This window comes from Hyaena hyaena, unplaced genomic scaffold (genome assembly GCF_003009895.1).
Source record: "Hyaena hyaena isolate Hyena2069 unplaced genomic scaffold, ASM300989v1 scaffold_712, whole genome shotgun sequence".
Classification (NCBI taxonomy): Eukaryota; Metazoa; Chordata; class Mammalia; order Carnivora; family Hyaenidae; genus Hyaena; species Hyaena hyaena.
This window is the reverse complement of record NW_024081340.1, coordinates 688,263-699,194: the sequence shown is the minus strand read 5'-3', so window position 1 is coordinate 699,194 and position 10,932 is coordinate 688,263. Positions and strand designations below refer to the sequence as shown.

Below are 10,932 nucleotides of genomic sequence, written 5' to 3'. Positions count from 1 at the left end.
CCAGAGCCTGACATGGGGCTTAATCTCACAACCCTGGGATCATGACCTAAACATAAGTCAAGAGTTGGATTCGCAACCAAATGAGCCACCCAGGTGCCCCTATTTATTTATTATAATCACCATTTTTAAGGTTTAAAATCCCAGTTAACAAAGGGTGTAATATTAGTTTCAGGTGTACAATATAGCAATTCGACAATTCCATACAACACCCAGAGCACATCACAAGTACACGCCTTAATCCCCATCACTTATTTAACTCATCCACCTACCCATCTCCTCTCTGTTAACCATTAGATTGTTCTTTATAGTTAAGAGTCTGTTTCTTTGTTTACCTCCCACTCTCTTTTTATTCTCTTTGTTCACTCGTTTTGTTTCTTAAATTCCACATATGAGTGAAATCATATGGTATTTGTCATTTTCTGACTGACTTAATTTTGTTTAGCATAATACTCTCTAGCACCATCCAGGTCATTCCATTATGTATATATATGCCACATCTTCTTATTTTAAAATATGGAATGCTTGACAAATTTGCATGTCATCTTTGCATAGAGGCCATGCTAATCTTCTCTGTATTGTTCCAATTTTAGTATATGCGCGGCCAAAATGAGCACTGTGTCATTTTCTTTATCAAGTGTCAATGAACACTTAGATTGTTTCCATAATTGTCTATTATATATAATGCTGCTATAAACATCAGGGTGCATGTATTCCTTTGAATTAGTGTTTTTGTATTCTTTGAGTAAATACCTAGTAATGCAATTGTTAGATCATAGAGCACTTCTATTTTTAACTTTCTGAGGAACCTTCATACTATCTTCCAGAGTGGCAACACCAGTTTTCATTCCCACCAACAGTACGAGAGTTCCCTTTTCTCCACATCCTCTTTTAGTAAAACAGAGCTTGTGGACTAAGGGCAATGGATGCAATGGTTATGGTGAGAATGAAAGTAAGGGTAAGAAAGGAAAGGTGAGTGGAAGAGGTAATGGGTAAATGCCTGACACAGGAAGGTTGAGATCATTTGGAACAAGTTAGTGGAAGACTAAGTGGATGTTAGTTATTACTGATATTCTAATATTTGTATCGGGTGATGGGTTCTTGGGTGTTTATTTTATTATAAGTAAGTAAATAAATAAAAATACCTTGTATAACTAATGATGTAAATGTTATGAAAAAGAAATGATTATCCTAATTTTGTGCACTTCAAGTAAAAAAATATTTTGGAGAGGTAAAAATTTTAAAGAAAATTTTAAATTAGAAAGCCACTGAAAATAGAAATACAATTTGCAGTTCAACCAACCCCCCCAAAGACTTCTTTCAGACAGGCTATGGAAGAACCTAAAAACTTAGAGTTCACTCCAAAGGCGATTTAATAACATTTTAAATCCTAAAATAATTGAGCAATGGAAACAAGAAATAAATATTGAATTAAATTAGATTCATTAAGTTTCCTTTCTGGTCCTTTTATTCTTCTAGGGCATGATCCTTTGATTCGAAAATGAAATGCACTTTAACAATCATTTCAATAGTGTCATCACCAAAAATTTGAAGTTCTTCATTTTATTTAGTTTGAAACATAGTGTTATCCTTACATAAGCCTAAATTCCTGTTTTAGAAAAAAAAGTGACATGCAAAGAATGATTCTGATGGAACAAAACAGTGAGGAGTGAATGATCACTATCTGTATAGACCCCAAATACGATAAATGTGAAATACAATGATAAAGGCAGACAAAGAGTAGATTTCTTCAGAGACTATCATTGTTGCGCATTGATCATAACTCTAAACAAGATCTTGACTAAAATTCTAAGGAAAAATACTTATAAAAATATCATATTTTATCAACTTTAAAAACTTGCACTATCTAGCAAATATACAGAATGTGTATTTGTAATAGTAATAGTCACAGCATACTTGGATCTTAAATAATATGAATAGTCAGTAGGAGAAAAGAAATAATGTAGAAGGATTCCAAATCCTAATATGCCTTTGTACATATTTCTATGTGATTACTTATAGACCAAATACATGTAAGCTATACATCAAAGACTTAGATATATCAAACTTTAGAATTGAAAAAGATTTGTTTGCCCTTTGAGTCTGATTTTCTCATTTCCTTATTTTAAGAATAATGTATGTGAAAACTCTCTGTGGAAGCTGTAGTTTTGCTCGTATTTTAAAATATGAGAATTCTTAGGTCCAGAAGAGTTAAGTAACTTGCATTGTCATATAGCTAGTTAATGGCCAGCCTAACTGGCACCTAAAGAAGACAGGTCCCCCTAAAGAAGATAGTAAGCAAGCAAATAATAACAATAAAAATCAGTAATGTAAGTAATAATAAATTTTGTTAAAACGCTAAAAGTGGGGAAAACAGTAAAAGTACCATAGTGGAAATGGGATATTAAATTGGGTATTCAAGGAAAGTATCTCTGAGAAATCATGGCTGGGATATGAATCAGGAAGAGGAATAAGCTGTGATAAACTAGTTGTGAATGAGGAAAATGTCAAAGGCAAAGCCATGGATCTTGTTCTACTGTGATAAAGTATAAAATAACATCCCACAAGACCTTTTTAAACCCCCATTTAATCCTAAAAGTCAAATTCCTTCCATTACACCACATTGTTTACATGTGGCTTAGTTTCTCATGAAATCTCCCCAAAAGGGAGAGATCACATATACATTCAACATATATGCAGATCTATAACAGAATTTTAGTTTTGTAAAATGCTTTCAAACATATTATTTTATTTGACATTTACAAATAGTCTTATACAGTAGGCAAGGTAGATGTTACCGGGAATGAAATGAACATCAGTTTTGAAAATAGGGTTCAAAACCTGGTCTTACCACTAAAACAACTTTAATCCTTGGGCATATAACTTTTAAACTCTCTGAAACTAGTTTCTTCAATGGCTAGAATATACCTTTTTTATAGGTTGTTGTAATAATAATAATGTAAAGATATTCTTCAAAATGCATTTGATTGAGGTATGTAGGAATTTTAAATAATGATTCTCAATAAATGCAATTTTCAGTTAAGGAATGAGAACTGGAACATTCAAAACTTTTGGTGGTTTATTAAAGTCATACTACAGAAATGTGTTAGAAATTTAAATCTTTTACATTTGGAATCTCTACTCTTTCTATCCCTTTAATCATTGTCTAAGTACATATAAACTCTATTATGTAAAGAGTCTTTATGCTATTGAAACACAGCAATGTTAACAATCTAAATTACTTCTAAATATCTCTTACTTATGGCTTAGGGTTTGGCTTTTTGTTGTAGTAGGTTATGGTATTGGTAGTAGTTTTTGTTGTTGTTATTTACTTTGGGGGTTAGTTTGTTTTTTGTTTTGTTTTTCTTCGTTTTACTTTAAGGTTGTATGATGTTTGAACACACAGGAAGAATGGATGAAGTGTGACATTAATGAACCAGTGGTGTTGGTTGTTTGGGTTTTGTGTTCATATAATCTTAGAGGATTCTTTATGAAGCTAGGGAAGGATAACATGTTATAACTAGAAAATGAATCTATGAAAGTATTCTCTCCCCATATTTTAATTTAAGCTTTTATATACTCATCCAAATAGTCCAACCACCTTTCCCATTACACTACTATCTGAGGGAAGAAAATTATTCTGTTTTTAAGATTTAGTCAGAGGTTTGAATACCTTCAACCCAGAAATAACCCAGCTGCTACTTGGAAACTTCCCTCAAGTGAACTCAGATTTATGCAAGAATAACCCCATAAAGGCAAAAGAAAAAGTTTTAAAAGACAGAACTGCATTAAAAACTGCATATTATGCCACACTTACACATCAAAGTTTATGCTCTTCCTCTGACAATTACATTAAAGTATAACTATTATCTGTCCTTGATCTTGGCATCAGAAAGTCAATGTTAATCCTCTGCAGGCCAAACTAGATGTAGAACAGAAGAAGATCAAGATGATGTTCTAATTTTATGGAAAATCATACAAAGATGTTCCATAATTGTCACAGCCATTTCCTATAGAATGTTACATTCATGCTATCTACAATGAGAAAATTGAGATTCATAAAAGATAAGCTGTTTATCGAAGGCCACACAAAAAGTGACAGAATCAGGATTTGATCCCCAGTCTCTGTAGAGGGATCTTTCTGTTGTATAGGGTATCTACAGTTTAGAGCATCTTAAAGATTTCATAGCAATGTTGCATACATTGCATACATTAGCAACCTTCTCCAACCTAAATTGAGCTTATTTAATTAACAATGATAAAAAGAGAAGGCCAAATGCTAAATAGAATCAAATCAGTCAACCCTCCCATACTCACCACTTTCTGTTTATACTGTAATTACTCTTTAATAATTTCAGAATACAAACTCATTTGTTAGTGGGGGGGAACAAGGACTTGGGAAGGATTTATAAGCAGTGATTAATTTTTCAAATATATAGCTGGAAAAGACAAATTGCTTTCCTGCTTCTTTATTATGCTAGCTAATGCTTATCATTTCATACACATGTCAAATGCTAATTGATTAAACTTTGAAAGAGAAAGGGAAAGAACAGTATCTCACTTTGAAATATCTTTGAGAACTTCAAATTAAAATGAACAGAAGATAATCGGGGGTGGAGGGAAACTCACACTCTCTTCATTTCAAACCTAGAGCTCACAAAAGATACCAATTCAAACCTCCCACCTGCTTGGTAATTTGAGAAAAAAGACCAACTTACTAATATGCTCTTTTAGTTAATTCTAACATCTTGATGGTAAGTGGGCATCTATACACTTGTTTTCATTCAGTAATCTGTTTGCATCCTTTTCCACAAGACAAGCCCACAACTCAAAGCAAGTTAATTTGTATCCCTAATAAAGCTAATCTGGCAGCAGGCAGTTTGGAAGGCTTTTCTGCATAGCAAATTAGCAGTTAGGTAATTTCTCCAGGGAAGAGTGGGAGGAGCCCTGGGTCTTTTAAAATGCCAAGTAGATCGTTATTGTCATCACATCTTTTTTCCTTAACAAAGTTAACTTCTTTAAGTGTCACTGAGAGAGACCTAGGGTCCCTTAGAAAATGAATACGGATTCCCTCGTAGTGAGCTCAGGATCATAGGTCCATGACCAGGAACTAAACTACATTTCTGACCAACTACTTGGCAAATACACGCCATTACATGTAATGGAGAATTGCCCAAAATGTGAAACCCTCACATTACACAACACACAAAAGTCAATTCCATGCACTCACTGCTTTGATTGCTCAGTGGAAGCAACACACTCCCTTAATGGGGAGAAAGCACCACATTTCTATGAATACTGAACACTTAGAGCAGTCACTAAGCCTTCCAGGCCACCACAAGGCTTAGTTGCTAGTCCATTGTTTCCATTTCCCTTTTTTAAGATCGCTGAAATGTTAGAGTGAAAAAATGGTACCCCAGTTGCCTCAAATAATTAATGTGTTTCTAATGTGTCTTTCCAACAGAACACAATTTAGCTATTTGCCTGACTAAAGGCTCTTAGTAGTGTCTTCCATCAGGAACCAAAGATTCTTAGAATGTCAGAGGTTTATAAAGACTACATCTTTGCAACATTCCATTTAATACCTATATTTATATGATTTCTTTTAACATTACTGCAATTGTTCTTTAATGTAGAATAAATAGTTGCAAAGGCTAGTCCAAAATCAGTTCAAATCTGAAGAATTCACCAATTTAAAGGAAATGCAATTTTATTACATTAGTAACATATAATTACAGCAACAAAAAATAATCAAAATCTTAGATCAAGGTTTTTAGCTAGAAATCAGATTTTCATTTGCTCTGTATAGATTCTGAAAATTGATTGAAAATAGTTTTCTTAAAGAGGCTATACTTTCTTTTCTCTTATTCCAACTTAAAAGTTAGTTACCAAACACACACACACACACACACACACACACACAATTTGTTAATAGAAGATGTAAAGATAAATCTCAAATGAATCTAAGAAAAATTCTGAATTGGTAAAAACCTAAGATTTTACTATAATAAAGACTAGGTTAAATCACCCTTTTATCATTTTATCATTTATTGAATATTTAACATGTATGCAAGCTCCTTCTCTAAATGTATTCAATACATTAGTGAATATCTGTGACTGAAGGAGAGAGAGAAATGATAAGAATGTTGGATAGTTCTAAGTGCAATGCAAATAATAATAATAATAATAATAATAATAATGATAGGATTGGGGAATGGGGAGTGTTTGAAAGTACAAGTTGTAATTTGAGATGCCCTGGCCTGGTTAGGCCTCATACAGTAGGTTATATGTGATCCAGGCTTAAAGTAAGTAAGGAGAGAATCATGCTGGATCATGAGTTTTCTGGCAAAGGGAAGGCAAGTGTGAGGTCCCCAAAGCATAAATATTCTGATAGGTTTGATCATCAAAGAATTAATGTAGCTACAGCAGATTCAGCAAAGGAGAACACAGAAAGAGAAAAGGTCAACGAGGCAATTTGGGGTGGGGGTGGGAGGCCATAGTCAGGAAGGATTTGGACTCACTTTCACTCAGTGAAACAGGGAGCCATTGGGTGGTTCTGCAAAGGAAGGACATACTGAACACATTTTTGAAACTATCATCTGCCTTCTGTGTTGAGAATAGATTACAGGAAGGCAGGGATTGAAACAGGGGGACCAGTTGTGGGCTATTCTGCCAATCAAGGTAAGAGGTGATGGTAGCTTGAACCAGAAAAGAAGTAAAAGGTACAAGTGGCTTCAATGACACCCGCCTTCAATCTCTTTCTCTCCAGTACTTTGTTCTCCCTATATAACAGGATTTATTGTGCTATATTGTCATATATCTTTTTGTAAAATTTCTCCCTAAATAGACCTCAAAGACAGGGACTCAATCTTACTCATTCTGTACCGTCAAAGCTTAGCACTCTGCCAATCGTTTGAAGGTACTCTATACACATTTGTTGAATAAAGTTAAAATTAATCACAATAAACAATATTGGATTTTTCATTTCAGAATAATCTTTAAATGTAATCAAGAAATAAAAATGAGTGGCTTGAATATTAAAAAGCCAGCCAGAATTACTAAGCTGTGAGATAGCAAAAATATAACGTACTTTGTGCCTAATCCCACTGTGAAGTAATTCACATTTATGGTGATCTGTGGCTCTTTGATAGTATCATATATTTTCTACAAAAGTATAACAAATTTCACATTCTTTAAATTTGACTATTGAAGAAAGAATGCCAAACTCTCCAAATCTTAACTGTAAAAAAGATGGCTATGTTTTCAGAAGTAATTACTCAGGAGAGAAATGGGTTTTAAAAAAACAGATTAAATAGAATGGAATTACATTATAGAATTACAAATAATATATCATATAAAAATGTAGAATTACATTTGTGCTCAGGGTGCCTTTAGGAAGAGCTATACTAACATAGAATTGTTGGGTCTGCTTTGCAAAATGTTTCATGGGACACAAAGAGTATAAAAATACCAAAACCTTCCATAAAAAATGACTAAGGATGAATTGGAAAATAATGGGTTTTAATCCTTATTAATGTTTTTAACAGGAATATATAAAAGAATATGACTTTCTCTTTTTGAATAAATCTTTCTTTCTGATCATAAAAATAAATCACATAATTTTTTCCCAACAAAACATTTTTTCAGGGTCCCTGGGTGTCTCAGTTGGTTACATATCTGACTTTGGCTTGGGTCATGACCTTGCAGTTTGTGGGTTTGAGTCCCATGTCAGGTTCTGCACTGATGGTATGGAGCTTGCTTGGGATTCTCTCTCCCTCTGTCTCTCTGCCCCTCCCCTACTTTCACTTTCTCTCTCTCTCAAAGATAAATAAATAAACTTTAAAATATTTTCTCTATTAACATGTTGGTATATTTCTAATCTTTTTTCAGTGTAAAAATTTATATTGTCTTATTTTACAAAATTAAAATCACACTATATGTATTCCCATAGTATGTATTTTTTCCTTATCATTATACCTGACCACTTTCCCATGTCATTAAATATTTTTGATGATATGTTTTATTACATTTGTGTTACCAATTTACTATTTTTTCGTTTGATCAAATATATACTGAGTACCTACAATGTGCTAGGTAACACATGAAGCACTAGAGACAGACTTGCTGAATTCTTGCTCTTGCAGAGCTTATATTCAACAAATAGTGCTAATAAAATATGAAGATGCTATAGGATGCTATGAAAACACAGTGGATCACCTAACATATTCTAGGAAAATCAGTCTACAGTTAAGCTGAGACATTAAGGATAAGTAGGAGAGTAAACAGCATGTGTTGAGGGATTTCTGGATTGTTTTCCAAACAGAGGAAAATGTGTGTGCAAAAGTGTGTAGTCAAGAAAAACCATAACTTGTTCAAGGTATTGAAAGAGGTTTATCATGACAAGAAGGAAGAAAAGAGAGGTTAGGAAAGGGGTGTGGAGCTTGAGGACTTAGGCTATGACCAAATGACGACTTGCACTAGACAGCTTAATATATAGGTTCAGTGTTCAACAGAGGTCACTGAACTGGAGATAAGGATTTGGGAGTCTTTAGAAAACACATGGTGATTATTTACCAATCTAAAATTATGTGACTGTTTTAGGAATGCAAAAATCTACCATACATGTGGTTTGTGGATTATAATATAGCTTAATTAGTAAAATCAAAGGTATAATTTAAGCAATGAATATTTGTTATTTAAATTTTATAATGATTATTTGTGGTTGCTGTTGCTATAACTATAAGCTGGTGAACATTAAAGAACCTAAGTTTTCTCAGATTATCAAATTGGAAGAAAAATGGAGAATACTAAAAATTTAAGAAAGCACTAAAAATTACTTTTTCAGAAGTACATTCTATCTAGACTCTATCTGCAGATAATAAACACAAATAAATAAAGTTTACAACACATTAAAGGATGGTAAGTGTTACAGAAAAAAAAAAAACCAGTAAGGAAGGAGATTGGGAAATATGGGATGGGGGTATGGAGGCAATTTTGAATAGGGTGGTCAGGAAAAGCCACATGGAGAGGACTTTTAAGCAAAGAATTCATGGAGAGGAGGGAGTAAGTCATGTAGATATCAGGTTTCCAGACAGAAAAGCAAGGAAACCCAACGGCTAAAGCAGAGTGAGGCCAGCAAGGAGGGATGTATAGGAATTAAAGTCAGATAGATAAAGTGGTGGGACAGTCTGGGGATGCTCTGAGGCTTGAGTCCATTCTAAGCAGTTTGGCTTTAACTTTGAGTGAAATGAACTCTTGGTTCACAGGGCTTTGAACCAAGGAGTAACACATCTGTCTTACAACTTGCTGTGTACAGAACAAGCATAGGGAACAAAGGTGGAAAAAGACCAGGTAAGAGGTTGCTGTAATTAGCAAATCAAAATATGATAACCATCTGGTTCATGATGGCGGTGATAAAGATGATCATATATTCTATGAAAAAATATATAAAATAAAAATATTCTATTTGCTAATATTAACACAGTTTATTATTTCTATTTGTGGTTACTTATATTCTATAAAATCTATGCAAACACTAGAAATAACTGAATTAGCAAGTACTAAAGCACTGCTCCTCAGGGAAATACAGGGTTAGGTTCCTATGAGCTTCTGGTAATATTTGCATCAGTTGATCAATATATAACCTTGTTTTTTAGGTGTGTTTCTACATCTTTAATAAATATTGTTGACTCATTAACAATGAAATCATGGTCAAGAGCACTGTATTTTATCCAGAAGGCAAATCACAACCATCTTATGCTTAGAAACCTACACCAATGTAATGCATCATTACATTGCACACTACCACTAAGATAAATCCTTGTCTTTGTCCCTAAAATGTCATTCTGTCCATGAAAATTTGAACCCCCTCTTTACGTCTTTGTATCTTCATCCTTAAAATAGCTGAATCCCTTTTTCTATGATTGTATTTTACTAAGAAATCCATACTGTGTTTCTATTTATCTAGGTATCATGATATTCTACCTTTAACATATTTTACTATATATTTTCAAGACTTTATTTATTTAAAGCAGTTTTAAGGTCACAGCAAAATTGAGAAAAAGTACAGAGATCTACCATATACCTCTTGGCCCCACACATGCAGAATCTCCTCAATTATCAAAGTGGAACATTTATTACAAATTGACACACTGTAATCACCCAAAAGTCATAGTTTACATTACAGTTCACTCCTGGTATTGTACTTTATATGGATTTGGGCTTCCATATAGTGATAATTATCCATCAGTATAATATCAACTGTATTTCTTTAAATATACTTCTTAGTTCATACTATGTTTTGGAAATATCTTAGAAAGTAAAAGCATTGTATCACAATATTATTCTATTGTTTTAAGTGGATTTCTAACTTATAATTCATCTGCCATATTTATTATATACTTACATGTTTATAAATATAAGATACAACTTTACCATACTACCCACATGCTATGATCGTATTTTTTTTCTTTTTTTTTTCCTCTTGGGATCTTTATATCTCTATGAAGTGTTAAATATAAAGTGAAAAACTTATCAATTGGATGTATAATTTTAAAAATTCAGTCTTTCATTTCTATAAATATTTTACTTTGTTTAGTGTTTCTGCTAAGAGTAACACTTTTTGGAAAAAGTTGGAATATTGTTAGAAAAAAGATAGGTAGGACTTTAAATGTGTTCATAATGAACTTGTAGTTGATAGCTGTGTCCCCATTAAATTGGAATTTCAATCACTTTCAACTAAAAACATTCTATAAAAGCTCATCTTCAAAACTTCCTACTTATAAAATTGTAAGTGAACAATTTTAGTTTTGAAAACAAGAAGTGTCCTTCTTAGAAAGAAGAAAGGTGTAATTCTTTTGTTCCACTAGTCTTATTAAACTAAATCAGGCTCTGTGCTGACAGCTAGCTCAGAGCCTGGAGCCTGTTTCAGATTCT

The 10,932-nt window shown here is 33.1% G+C and overlaps 1 non-coding gene across 1 annotated transcript; it reads right to left on the bottom strand.

The window, feature by feature from the left end:
* Positions 1–507: 507 nt before the first annotated feature.
* On the bottom strand, positions 508–614 carry LOC120220571. The gene has a single exon (XR_005525625.1). It is a non-coding gene; the product is annotated as a U6 spliceosomal RNA (small nuclear RNA).
* Positions 615–10,932: the final 10,318 nt, after the last annotated feature.